Source organism: Cyprinodon tularosa, unplaced genomic scaffold (genome assembly GCF_016077235.1).
Source record: "Cyprinodon tularosa strain WSP-4 unplaced genomic scaffold, ASM1607723v1 ctg1309, whole genome shotgun sequence".
NCBI lineage: Eukaryota > Metazoa > Chordata > Actinopteri > Cyprinodontiformes > Cyprinodontidae > Cyprinodon > Cyprinodon tularosa.
Genome location: NW_024038125.1, coordinates 65,922 through 78,920, shown reverse-complemented (window position 1 = coordinate 78,920; position 12,999 = coordinate 65,922). Strand labels below are relative to the sequence as shown.

Below are 12,999 nucleotides of genomic sequence, written 5' to 3'. Positions count from 1 at the left end.
CACTGTAGTGCTAATATGATAGCTAATACTTCATATGTAAATACTGACACATGATTAGATATTCTTTTTGCAATTTTTATTTTGAATGTCGGAATGTATACTGCTGCTGCTGTTCTTCCAGACTCTGGCTCCTTAGACCCATCTGTTTATACCTGTAGAACTGAATAATATTCTTTACTTAAATGTTGTTGTACTATGATATCAGTTGGTGTATTTTTCCCCCGTTTATTCATTATTTTTTGTATTTGTAAATCAATCAGTGGTGTAGAAAACATCCAAGGGGGAATTGCCGGTATTGGAACAGTTGGGGCTATTGCATAATCTTTCAAATTCAAACTGCTTGCCTCTTTCTTTACTACCCATCCAAAGCTTTTTATTTCGTTATATTCATATTCCCAACAATCTTTCAGAAGAAGTCTGACCGGATGATTTTCTTCATGTCCTTTTACACTAGCCCAATATCTCATTCTCAGTTGAGTCCTTCGTTGTTCAAGTGGCATTTCTCCCAATTCAACTAGTAATGATACTACTGGAGATGATCTAAATGCTCCACAACAAATACGTAAAGCCTTTTGTATAACTTCTATCTTATTAAGTAAGGTTTTATTCGCAGAGCTATAAACTATACTACCATAATCTATGTTTGACCTAATCACTGCATAATAAATTCTCTTCAAAGACTGACAGCTTGCTCCCCAATCAGCTCCTGACAAGCATCTTAACACATTTATTCCTTTTTTGCATTTTTCTATTAATTTCTGAATATGAACTCCAAAACTTAATTTATAGTCCATCCACACACCTAAATATCTCACTACTTTCACTTGTTCCAGCAGGTAACCGTACATTTTGATATTTAAAGTAGGATTTTGTTTTTTATTTGAAAAGCATAATGCATACATCCTCCGCTGTAGAGAGCATGCGTGAGATGAACCAGGGTTTCCGCGGATCAATAAAAATAACTTAAAATTCATTCTTTTTTTTTTAAATCAAGGCCTTAATTGGCACTAAAATTATTTAAATATGTTTATCGAAGTATTTATAATTCTTTAATAAAAAATGCTTATAAAAACAATTTCGTCAGATATATTATATCGCTCCAGGCGGAGAAAAAGCTAGAGGATATATATATATATACGTATATATGTGTGTGTGTGTGTGTTTACATACATACAGGAGTCATGGAACTGTGCTTACAGCTCCTTCATATTTCATGTACACTAATAACTTGTGTACATGGTTCTTGTTGATGGCATTAAAATCATTTCAAATAGCATTAAAATAGCATTAAATTAGAGTCACTCATTCCTGTATGAACCCTGTGAGCGCTTAATTTAATATGACATATTAAAAAAATCCCACCATCATCCAGCATATGTTCAGTTTCTGCCCAAATATATATATATATATTTTTGTAGATTTTTGTAACGGGGATAAGGATAATTCAAAACTGCTTTTTTTGAATGAACTTGTTCTCTACTCCCAAACTCAGCATCTCTTTTCATTCCTGTAATAAGAAGTTTCTTTTGAATGGATTTGATTAAAGTTTAAGTCCCTCGGTATAAAATAAATATTTTGATGGAGATGAGAAATCTGCTTCCTCGTTGGTGAATAACCAATAGTTTGGATCCAATCATTTAAATAAACTGTGTTAGGTTTTTTTTTAATATATAAGAATTGTGCTATAATTTCTATTCTAGTCACCGATCTGTTGCTGCTATATTTTAATTTGATGAACCGGAATTTGTCGATGTTCTTTTTCCTGTTTGGTGCGATTGCAATTGCGGATCTTGACCTGGCCGGACCTTATGACCACAGTGTACCAATCTTCTGATTGCTAATTCCAACAGGATAATGCGCCATGTTATAGAGTGAATCATCAAAGACTCATTTCTTGAAACTTTTCCACTTAAGTAATTGTGAATTGAGCATATTGACAGACAACATTTTATTTTTTATCTTAAATGCAATTTTTAATAATTACTGCTCTAAATGTATTGCTCTGTCAGCTAAAGATCTGTGTTGGTCTCTATACTTTAATTAAATAAATCAATTCAAGCTAAAATGTAAGAGGCTATACTGAGCCTGATCTCTTTGTATAAGAGATTTTCTTACCTTTTAGAAAAATGTCACTTGGAGTAAAACCCCCCCTGCAACCCTGATTTGCATTTGTATAGCTCACAGCATGTTCATTTACATGTTAAAGCCTCCCCTAGAATTCCATGGGGGGGAGGCATGGGGGGAACACTGCCTAAGAAATTCCACGTCAATTTCTGACAATTTACAGGAGTTTTTGGCGAAGCCTGCAATTTGCCGTAAACTGCCGCTAACCTGAAGTTCCACGACAATCTACAGTGCTGCATATTGACGAATATCCCACTTTTCATGCAGTGTCCTATCCTGCATTCCTTCACTCTAAATGAATTTTAGTTTTTTATGACTTTTGTCCATATTATGATTCAGAACTACATTTAAATCTCCACCACAAATTTAAATTCCTTCTGTTTCTATCACTATCAAATCAAATATGTTTTTGAAAAAGTTTTTGTTACTCTCTGGGGGTGCATATACATTTACCAAGGTTATTAATTAATTTTCTATTCTTCCTTTCAATATTATGTATTTTACTTCCTTGTCTTTTAATTCCTTTTTGTAATCAAATTGTATTGTGTTTGAAATTAATATTGCAACACCTCCTCTACGTCCCTCTTTAAAATAACTATGGTATGTATTCCTGTAGCCGTATTTTTTTAGTTTTTCATGTTCTGTTTTGGATAAATGGGTCTCTTGCAAGAATATAATTTCTGCCTTTTCCTTTTTCAGTTTTGTCATCACCCTTTCTTTTTTACTCAGTGCGTTCAAACCATTCACATTTAGCGACATTATCTTGATATCAGTCATAACGATTTATTACTCCCTTTAAATATGCACCCAAGCGTCTCAGACCAGCACCAGCATGAACTCATGCTAACCAAACATAAACCAAAAAACCAGCGGACTTTCAAACATCGGGTATCCTTCTTCCCCCAGTCCCAGTTGGTGGGTGGAGGGGAGATCCTCACCTCTGTTGAGGGCCCCTCCCTAGTATTAGAACCACTCCCATCCTGTTGGGCAGCGCTCCATCTAGACATGTCCAACTTAAATATCTTACCATCTCCCAGTCGGTTTTAGTTGAATCCTCTTTTCTCGCAAAGTCAACTTCTTTTGAAAGCAAAACAATCTAGGATTTCCACTGGAAGCTTTGTAAATTTTCTCTCACTCGATGTGCCGCTGTTTCTCCCCCGCTGCTGCAGCGTCTCCTCCTGGCTCAGCCACCGTGTAGCCCCTTTCCTTCATGTCCTGCGCTGCTGACCTGGCACTGTCGTACGTCTTAATCCCGTTCTCCCAATGAATCAGAATTTTAGCGAGCGGTGTCTGGAAACGTATTCCTTTCTCCTTCAATGTTTTTTTAATGCCCGAATATTCCTTTCTTTTCTGGACAATCTCGGTCGGATAGTCGTGGTTGAAGTAGATTTGTTTACCAGATACCTGGATTTTTTTCTGCCAGGCTTTCTTCAAGATCGTTTCTTTGGTCTCAAATTTTAGAAAATTTATCACGACTGACCTCGGCGCTGCATTTAGGCTCGGTTTTGGGGCGAGGGCTCGGTGGGCTCGTTGGATCTGGAGATCGATCCCCTCTGGAAGTTCAAGTTCTTTCTTAAAAAGTTGCTCCAGAAATGTAGCTGTAGATATCCCTTCTACATCCTCTGGTAACCCGAAGATTCTGATATTGTTTCTCCTTGATCTCCTTTCCAGATCGATTAGTTTTTCCTGCATTCGCTGAACTTGATCCACCATCTTCGTTAGCACCTCGTTAGCATCCACCTTCCACTTCTCCACCTCCAATATGCGAGTCTGTGTCTCGCTAATGTTCGCTTGCTGTGCCTGTAGTTCCCGGTCATTGTCGGACAGCCGACGGTCTATTTCTTGTCGGAGGTTCATTATTTCTTCCTTCATTTCTTTCTTAAGCTCGTCCTTGAATGTTACCAGCTCCTGACACAGCTCTTGTTTAAGGGTTTTAATATCACCTCTGATAGCTGCAAGCCCATTTTGCAGCGCCTCCATGCCATCGTGTTCTTTCATTTCCTCTGTTAGGGCTTTCTCGTGTTTGCTAGCTTCGTGTTTGGAAATTTCTTCCGTTGCAGCCAGTTCTTCGATTCTGTCTTGCTTTTTACTATTTTTCCGGCTTCTTCTCTTGCTTATCCCACTCATGCTTTAGATTTATCTGTCGAGTTCTAATTTTGTTGTGGGCATTTTTACCTGACTTTGGAGAGCTAGCTGACTATGCTTCTATTCCCTCCGCCATCTTGCCCTGCCTCTCCCTTTACCAAGTCTTTTAAAGAAAAGAAACCTCCAAGGTGTCCATGAAGATCACTATGTACAGAGAGTGAGAGCTAACTGTTGGGTCAGAGGAGAGATATGACCAGATGAGAATAATGATGGACTGACTGCAACAGAGGTCCTCAGTGAAGCCAACTCAAAGGAAAGATCAATACATAATATATCATTAGATCATTTTGTTTATTCTACTTTTTTCAGTACAATGTTAAAATGGGACATAAAGTTTGACTAAGTCTAAGTCAGAATATTCTCACATTTAGTCTTTTAGGAGGAGACAAAGTCCTGCTCATCAATAAGATGCTGTCTGTAGTTACTATAAAAAACTGGATTATTAAATTTGCCTGTTTGTTTTCTCCAGTTTACTATAGAAGAAAAACTGTCATGCCTTTTGTCAAAAGACAGCAAGCAATTCATAGCATGGATTAGTTACATAAATAAGATAATAAATTATTTAATAGTTTAAAATTAGTCTAAGAAAATCCATGTTAAAAAGCAGCTAAAAGAGTTTGGGTTTATAATAAATCAGAGAGAGACATCTCGTTTTTATCAGAGCTGCGAGATAAATACGTTAGGTAGCGAGTGCTCTTACTTTGAAAATATCTTTGAGGTCCTTTTTCTCTGGAAAATCCTGTTTCAGCAGTAAGCTGCAGAAACTGTTCATGTTGAAATAAATGTTGTTCTACACGCTTCTGCCTTGGAAGATATTCGTCTTTGTAAGGATTGCTTTGCTCAGAAAGCACATGAATATGTGCTGAAATTATTTAGTGTAAAGAGTATAAGAAATGTCTCAGATACATTTGTGTTAAAGTTAAGCTAACTAAGTGTAGAATGTGCTGAGGATGTTCAGATACCAATATCAGTCAGTGATTAGTTTTTTCTTCTGTGTATTTCAGTTACAAAAAAAGAAATCAGAACCAGATTTTTGAATAAAGGTTCTTCAAAGCAAAGCAAGCCTTGTGTGGAGAACTTTGTTCATGTTGTTTGCTGGCTGTCTAGCTTCACATGGTCACGTGACACACTTGAATCATGACATGAACTTAGTGAGCATTGCCATGGTAATTAGTAAGACTTTTACAAGTTACAACGAAACATATTGAATTAGATCACTAAACTCTGCTAGTGCAGTTTTAGATGAAGGAAAAGGTGGACTGAACCAGAACTTGATATTAATATTTGGATATTTTAATGTAGTCAGTTGCATAGCTCTGCATTTAACATCATTCCTTAGCTAAAGCAATGTCAAGATGAATATAAACATTGTTGGTATTGGAAAATAATCTGCTGGGATCCAATTAACTACCTATAAGATCCAATCAGTCTAAACACTATCCATCATATTACATTTGATGTCCAGCAGTAAACCAATCTGTTTTACAGCTCATTAAAGTCATCCAGAGATGTGGCTAAACACAAAATGTTTACAGAACAACAGACTCCAACGACACATGACAACAATGGCTGGGTTGTTCTTTTGCAAAAAAACAACGACTTGGATAAAACTGGATCTAGAGACAGTGATGTCATGGGTTCTAATAGGGATGACTACAGTACTACTAATGGGTTTTCCAGTCCAAGTGTTTAGTGTTGTGGTTGTGATAACATTGAGCAGAGAAGTGTAGTCAGTATGTGATGAGGCAGTGTACAGACAGCGCTCCCAGTCCACTCCTGTTAACCTGGATCCTCTGGTTTTACACTTTGCTAGAATCAATCTGATGATGGAGATGAGCTGACTCATTATTTTCTGCAGAGTAATGATGACCTCAGATCAGAAAAGGAGATTTGAAGCAGAAATGTCAGGCTGCTGAAAGTTCTGTTCATTTCTGTGCTCTCAGTAGCGGGTCTGGGCTCCTTCGCATGAATGACTGCATCAATGCGGCGTGGCATGGAGGAGATCAGCCTGTGGTTCTGATGAGGTCCAATGGAAGTCCAGCTTGCTTTCATAGAAGCCTTCAGATCACCTGCATTGTTGGTTCTGCTGTTTCTCATCTTCCTCCATAGATTCAATTCAATTCATAAAATACTTTATTAATCCAGAAGGGAAATGAAATGCTGCAGTAACTCATAAGGTTTAATTTTAACCAGTTGTTGTAGGTGTTGATGCTGCAGGCAGGAAGGATCTCCTGTAGTGGTCTGTCTTCCATCAGATCTGGAGAAGCCTCTGACTGAAGACACTTTGTTGTTCATCAATCCTCTGCAGAGGATGCTCACTGTTGTCCATAATCTTCTTCTTAGTGAAATCATCTCCAGAGGTTCCAGAGGAGTTCCTAGAACAGAGACGACCTTCTTTATCAGCTTGTTGAGCTTTTTTAAGTCATTTGCTCTGATACTGGATCCCATTTAGTTCACATATGTACGTGGCTCAGATCGGGTCTTATTTTAGGTGAACGGATCAGAACCGGGCCGTTCAGACATGAAAAAGACCAGATTTGTGTTACATTATCTGCTGTGTGTGAGTCAAGTCCAACACATCCAATGCTGGGATGAGTTTGAAGACTTTTCTCATCTCTTTCTTCTTGCAGTTGATGCTGCTTGTGTTGTTCTGGTTCTGGATTGTGTTGCAGCTCTGCTCTTTGTCCAACACCGAGGAGACTAATAAACACACCTTGATCTGGACCTTCACACGTCATTAGAACATGTTCTGGTTCTGCTTGGTTTACTACTTTAACTTGATCATTTTTCTCAGTTCTTGGTTTTGTTCACAGAGTTTTAGAAATCAGGATTTTTTTGTCCTGCTTCATTTTCAGGCGTTTGCCGTCCGTAAACTTTTAGTCTGGATCCTACCAATGTTTTCTAAATGAGACCCAGGACTGGGAACCACTGGGCTGCTGGATCATCCAGACCCTGATTACTGAAGGACATCATTACCTGTTTATGTTTGGACTTTATTTCAGCGCATGAAGATAAATAAAGGAGAACTAGTTCCAGTAGGAGCTGTGAACTGAGTTCAGAATATTTAGGAAGAGAACTATGAACATGAATCAGTTGATCTGAACCTGCTTGAACTGAGTTCAGAACCAGTTCTAGTTCAGGGAGAACTGGGTCAGCACTGGTAGAAGGTTCTAGATCTCTTTCTAACCTTCATCAGGTTAGTTATTCTACAGGATGTCTTTAAAATCGTTCAGTTGATATTTCTGTGAAGAATTGGATAGAATCAGCTGGAAAACAAAGTTCATATCTTCTATTCTAATAAATATTTTCCTGAGATGGTCTTTGGACTTGGAGCCTTCAGTTCATATCCTAACATAGAAAGCAAAGCTGAAGTTGGAAGAGTCATGGAGGATGGAAATGAACTGGACTGGAGGAGGAGCAAACAGGGCAGAAACACCAACACACAACCCAGCTCACAAGGCCTAGGGCTGAACAAAGGGTAGCTGACACACACTGTGTGCAGAGATCCACCTAGGCATGGGCCGCTACTGAGCTCCAATAAAAGCAATAGAAAAGAAAAAGAAGAACTCTGAAATACAGACGAAAACATGGAAGATGAAAAGAGGTACGATCAGTGCAGGTTCATCATCAACAGGATGGTAGCTTCACTTTTTTTCATTTCACACTTTATGTGATGCACAGTTAGAAAAAATCCTAATGTCAGTTTTTCCAGTATTGTGCAGCCCTACAGTGGAATAATTGATCATCTAGTTTAATTGATCTGCATTCATCTCTATTTGTTCATCTTTCCTCCAAAGTTCTCCAGAACTTGTTTGTTTTTTTCTGTGAAACTTGAAGAATTTGGCAGCAGAAGCTGAGTTTGTATTGATGGAGCTGCTGGTGGAGCTGACAGAGATAAAGAGCTGAAGTCAGCAGGTCTTTATTGGAGCAGCAGCATGTTGGCATTAATATTAATGAGAGCTCTTTAACTGCTTCTGTTGGACTGTTCCAACCTGCATCCTGTTGGATCAGCTCACATCTTTCTATTCTTTATCCAGGTTGATTGACTGTGGTTTGTCAAAGATCAGCTGTGCTTCTTTGGCCTCAGCTCTGAAGTCAAACCCCTCCCATCTGACTGAACTGGACCTGAGCAACAACAACCTGAAGGAGTCAGATGTTCAGCAGCTGCAGGATCTTGTAGAGAGTCCAGACTACAAACTGCAGACTCTGTAAGTAGATGGTTGGAGTGAGTCCAGCTGCTGTCAGCAGGATTGTTCTAAACCCAGTTAGTATCAAAGCAAAGATCCAGTGTTTCCAGTAAAGCTGCAGCTTCTCAGTGGGAGGAGAACGGTGACAGGCTTCCTGATTGGACACAGAGACACCAATCAGCCAATCAGAGGAGCCAGAACCTGGTTGTGTTCCTGTGTTTGTGTTGATGTGAAGACGACTGTTGTTGTTGTGTTCATGTCTCCAGGAAATGAAGCTGGATTCCAGCTGCCAGCCTTCCAACATGTCTAGAGACAGTGGTCCTCATCCATCAAACTGTGGGAGCATCAGATCTGATCTCAGACTCTTTGTTCTCTCATTTCAACAGGAAACAACTGATCAGTTTCATCTTAGCCACAGCTCTGAGATCAGTCTGAATGCAGCCTGGAAATCAGTGGCTCTGATTTCACAAACCATCATTCCATTTAGTCACCATGTGGTCTTTCTACAGAAGTCCACTCAGCACATCTGGACATGTGTCCTTCTGTCATTAGTCTCATCCAGATGTGTTCAGGGACAGCCTCCGTGTTTCTTAGTCAGCTGATATTTCAGAAACAGATGAGATGTTGATCAGCAGCCAGAGTTTCTGTGTCTAAATGGAGCAGCAGCTAACATGTAGCAGCAGTAAATCCATCACTACAGTGTTTGTGCAGCAATGAAGCCTTCAGGACTCTGAGCAGGTGGTTTCCACTGTGGACTGGAGGGAAACCTGCAGAGGAACCAGACTGGATGCTAAAAATGTGTTGAGCTGTGTGAGCTTGGAGCTCAGTGTGTTCACTCCAACCAGACATGTTCATAAGTCATTTTTTGCAAGTCCAAGTCAAGTCTCAAGTCTTGAGAGCTCAAGTCCAAGTCAAGTCTCAAGTCTTGAGAGCTCAAGTCCAAGTCAAGTCTCAAGTCTTGAGAGCTCAAGTCCAAGTCAAGTCTCAAGTCTTGAGAAGGCCTGTCGCAATAATCAATTAATCGCACAAAAAATTCTAATCACTTGATTCATTTAAAAAAGTGCAATAATTTTCATGCTTGCTTGTTTCTCCTTGTGTTTTCATCTCCGTCACTGAGACGGTATAGCTTAAAGGTCGCTATTATATCTATGGAATTATCATTATCTTGAACTGCTAAATGAAAAATACAATAAAAAAAGCACACGCAAAATTTTTTTCCAGATAAATTTTGCATTTTCTTACAGTATTTCCTGACATTTGTGGTTACAACTTTTTTTAGTTTTAGCAATACATGTCTGCTCTTTTATTGAAAATGAGGACTGTGGAAAAAAAAACAATCACAATCCTGCCGTCCACGTAATGCTGCGTCAGTGACATCAGTGTGTTGCACAGGGAAAAATATGGTTTATGGTTTTCTTTCATTTAAATGTTAGTTGTATGCTTTGCATGTTTGGAGAGGAAGATATGATTTGTTTTTCTTTGTATTTTCTTCTTGAGCTTTGCATGTTTTGATGTTTCTTTTTTATATGATTGTTTTCCTTTATTTTAGACTTTTGAATTTTTCCTGCATGTTGGGTTGTTTTGGTTTGTTTTTCCCTTGTGACAATCCATGCGCACTGGACTGAAGTAGTTGTCTGAGGAGGCGGAGTGCATTAATTGCGCTGCGTAATGCTGCGCTCAGGTGTGAGCAAGGGCTGATTAAAGCAGACATAAAAGGAGTCTGAAGGAAAGGAGAAGGAGAACGGAATCTGCAGGTGACAGAGACGGACGCGCTGCCGGGGGAGATGCAGGTGGGATCCGTCGCCAGGAGGGCGCACTGATGGCCCAGTAAGAAGTATTAGGGCAGAGGAGGAACCTCGCCTGTAAGTAGCGCTCCCCCTCGCTTAAAGCATAAACAGGCATATATCTTCCGACGGGGTTTTGGCGCGTGGAGGCTGGCGTTCTCCCTGCTTCTTTTTAGCTGGATCGGTCTGGAAAGGGGTGTGGCACGCCAGGGAGTGGAACAGTGCTGGAGCGCCGCAGAGTCTGTGGATCAGCCAGTGGGTGCTGCAGGCCGATCACTCGCACCAGAAGCAGCATAACAAGCGGAGCCCAACTTCCAGCCTCTGATTTTTAAGGAAAACTCTTGAATTTTAGGTTTTATCAGGAGAAGAAAAGGACTGTTTTATTATGCCACTTTTGCTGTGGCTTTTTGTATAAATAAAACACTTGAACTTGAGTGCTTCACGGTTTGGGTTTTTTTTTTTTTTTTTTACCTCTTCTGTGTGCGGGTAAGGCGAGCGGCGATCAGTCAAGTTAGTAATTTGACTGGATGATCTGGTTGAACTGTAAAGTGCCTTGAGATGACATGTGTTGTGAATTTGGCGCTATATAAATAAACTGAATTGAATTGAATTAAAACAAAAAACACTTGAATAAGTGTTTTTACACTGGAATAAAATATTGTTCACAAGTCGGAAATCACGAGTCTCAGTCGAGTCTGAAGTCCTTTAAATGCAAGTCTAAGTCGAGTCTGAAGTCATTAAATATGCGACTTAAGTGCGACTCGAGTACGAGTCACAAACTCGAGTCCCCATCTCTGACTCCAACACGTTAAGATGAGAGCTGAAAGGAAGCTGGCTCTGCTCCACAGCTGCTCTGAACAGGACTGAAGTCCCTGCTGCTCTTTATCCTGGATGTGCTGCATCACTGACTGACAGCTGATGGAGAGAGAGAGGCTTGAAACACTCACTGATCTCCTCTCTTTATCCTTCTTCTCTCTGCAGGTGGTGGAGGATCTGATCTTGGTGGAGGAGAGAAGCTGATCTGTGTCCTGATGATCCTCAGAGGTTGAAGCTGCAGCAGTTTGAGTTTAAAGAGACTCTGACTGGATCCTGATGATGAACTCTGAGTTTAGAGATTTGTTTGTTTTCACTCATTTTTTCTCTTTGTTTTCATCGTCTCCATAATATCATGTTGATATTTTTCCATCCAAATTAAAATAGAGAATAAAATGATCTATAACCTGTGAAAAGATTAATTTTAAAAAGAATCCTGAACAGTTTTATCAAACTTTTAATGAACTTTAATGTTAAATTTAGCTGATGCTGTTGTAAACCTCAGAAAGTTCTCTCTCTTTGATTTAATATTCCCACTGAACTTCCTGGATCAGATCTGAAAAGCTGCTCTGTCTTTCTGATTCTCTGAGAGCTGCAGCAGTTTCAGATGCTGAGATCTTTTTTCTTTGGGTGTTTCCTCTATTTCTCTCCATTCATTCTGTCTCCATGTTCACCTGCTGAAACCTTTAGATCCTGCTGAAAATCTTCCTGCTGATGAACCACCACTGTGGCTCATTGTTAGCAGGTTAGCTAAAGCAGGTGTGGAGCGATCCAGGACCTCAGATGGACTCAGGAAGCCCTTCCAGTCCGGCCCCAGCAGGGTGGAGGAGGGCTGCTGTCATTAAGGAGGAGCTGCTTGGACTGAAAATAGAGTCCAAGGCTGAATCCCATCATTTGGCCTCAACTCTTCCTCACCAACCCTAAGCTAGTGAGCTGTTGGGGGTCCTGGTTGTTCTGAGGAGTTGTAGGGGGGGGCACCCATTGGTCCTTGGACAGAGATTCTGTTTAGGAGACCGTTTGGAAGCAAAGATGTTAGAGCTGAGCTTGGAAATGTTTGTTTTCTCACTTCCAATGTTTTAATGACTCAATAATCATTGTAGTGTCTAATTCAAAATGTTCTGATATTTCATGTTGTTTTCCACTGTTAATTATTCTGAACCAGTTTAAAGACAGCAAAGATAGAATATTTCATCCAATATTTTCCTCTACTAGTTACTATCCTGGTCCTGGAGGGTAGCAGCTGGTCTGGATCAGTGATCATCTGGACAATCGTCTAGTTTCCAGTCTGGTGTGAAGCTCAGAAATTGCTCATTATTCCATGTTAAAGTGTTGAAGTGTGAATGTGCCTGCGTGGTTCTCTCAGGGTACTCCAGCTTCCTCCCACAGTCCAACTAATGACTGTTAGGCTGTTTGCTGTTTCTAAGTTGCCCTTAGGTGTGAGTGTGTGTGTGCATGGTTGTGTGTCTCTGTGTTGCCCTGCGATGGACGACCTGTCCAGGATGGATGGATCCTATTAAATGGATCTAAAAAACTGCAAATAAGAAAGAAAACCTCATAAAAATACTTCTTGAACCATTCAAGCTCATTTTATTGTAACCTGTAACAATGTTCAGCACTTTGCTACCAAGTGTTTTGTTCTAACTATACCAAAGATTTTCTTTGGTATAGTTGGAAAAACATCTTTAAAAGGAGAACAACTCTGCATTTTTAGCTGCATTGGTTGAAAAAACTCCAGCAGTAACTTCAGACATTGGTGTTTGTTGATGTGAATAATTATTTAGAATGAGGTTAATCAACTGCTTCCATCAGACTTGTGCAAAAGTAGCTATAAACTGGTTAAAGCCACAACATCATAAACATCAGCTATAGAAACATTCATTAGAAAAAATGTTCAAACCTGCAGAAGTAATCTGGGTTTAATACTTTAGTGTTTAAATCTATACAAA

The 12,999-nt window shown here is 39.7% G+C and overlaps 1 pseudogene; it reads left to right on the top strand.

Annotated features, from left to right (window-relative positions):
• The window catches only part of LOC119778246, a 99,893-nt pseudogene extending 87,309 nt beyond the window's left edge, over window positions 1–12,584 (top strand).
• The last annotated feature ends 415 nt before the right edge of the window (window positions 12,585–12,999 follow it).